We start from the raw sequence: 1,351 nt of genomic DNA, 5'->3' as shown, positions 1-1,351 counted from the left end.
CACTACAAAGGGAGTATACAAAGCTGTCCCCCCACCCCACCTTGGACTCTCAGACCACAAGAGTGTGACGCTGTTTTCTGCTTACCAATCACTTCTAAAAAAAAAGAGAAACCAGTCAAAAAAAACATCAAAGTGTGCCTGGAAGGAGCGGTGTCAGCTCTACAGGACAGTTTCAGCTGGAGTTCAAGGAGGCTGCTACATGAGGAGATCACACAAATTCAGATGGATATGCATTGTCTTGTCCCTGGCTATATAAGCAAGTGTGTGGATGATATAGTGAAAAAAAATATATCCTCAGAAGATACACGAACACTTCACAACCAGTGTTCCAAGACATTTGGTGCAGGACGTTCAAACTGCCACTACCTAGAGAAGGAAGAATCACCTCGCCTGTGCTAACGACCCAGATGCTTTAAAGGAGCAATACGTAAGATGACGCAACCTGTCAAATTCATCCTCCACACTTTAAACTTATACTTACACATGATCACGAAGGTTCACCCAGTGCCATTGCACTTTGGTGGTGCTGACTCATGCGAATTCTGCAAATGCGGGAATTTCATCTGCATAATTCGTCTGGTAGTGGGGGACTACGTTTGCGCTCTCCCCTGACAATTTGGGGGCAGTCATGGGCTAGAGGTTAGGGAACCGGCCTTGCAACCAGAAGGATTGATCCCCTAAGCTGAGGTTCTAATGTCAAGCGCTAGAAACCTTCACTCTGTAACACTACGCTACACTACTACACTACACACAGTGGGCAGTAGGCACTCATGGGCTGGAGCTTAGGGAATTGGCCTTGTGACCAAAAGGTTGCCGGTTCGATCCCCAGTGATCAAGACATTGCCACTGTTTCAACTCTAGCATGTTCAGTTTGATTGGGAATGGTGTGCTTGTATACAACTTTTTGATCAGATGTACATTTTTCACACAATTATCATAAAAGGGTAATATTTTTCCCATGAGGATGAATGGGGTGCAAAATTTGTGCTTGTGCTCCAAGCTTAAATTACAACAACCAAAATTAATTACTAACACCCTATTAACAATATAGGCAACCACCAGCAATTAACTTGCAACTTCCTAGCAACCATCTGGGATACCATAGCAACTACCATAGCAACACCCTAGCAACCACCAAAATACCACAGCAACTACATAGCAAAACCCTAGCAATCACTTTGTATACTATAGCAATCACTTATCAACACATTTGCAATCACAGTAATCAGTCAGTAACACTTTAGCAACAGCGTAGCACCTGTTTAAGCTGTGCAATCACTGCATTTAAATTGTACTTATTTTCTGTCTGCACTGTTCTCGGCTGTTGTTCTGTGCCCATCTGTTATGAAAA

At 43.4% G+C, this 1,351-nt stretch overlaps 1 pseudogene; it reads left to right on the top strand.

The window, feature by feature from the left end:
- The first annotated feature begins 473 nt into the window (after positions 1-473).
- On the top strand, positions 474-611 carry LOC119262308 (annotated as a pseudogene).
- Positions 612-1,351: the final 740 nt, after the last annotated feature.

Source organism: Pygocentrus nattereri, chromosome 23, assembly GCF_015220715.1.
Source record: "Pygocentrus nattereri isolate fPygNat1 chromosome 23, fPygNat1.pri, whole genome shotgun sequence".
NCBI lineage: Eukaryota > Metazoa > Chordata > Actinopteri > Characiformes > Serrasalmidae > Pygocentrus > Pygocentrus nattereri.
Note: the sequence above shows the minus strand (reverse complement) of the source record. Positions and strands in the feature narration are given on the sequence as shown.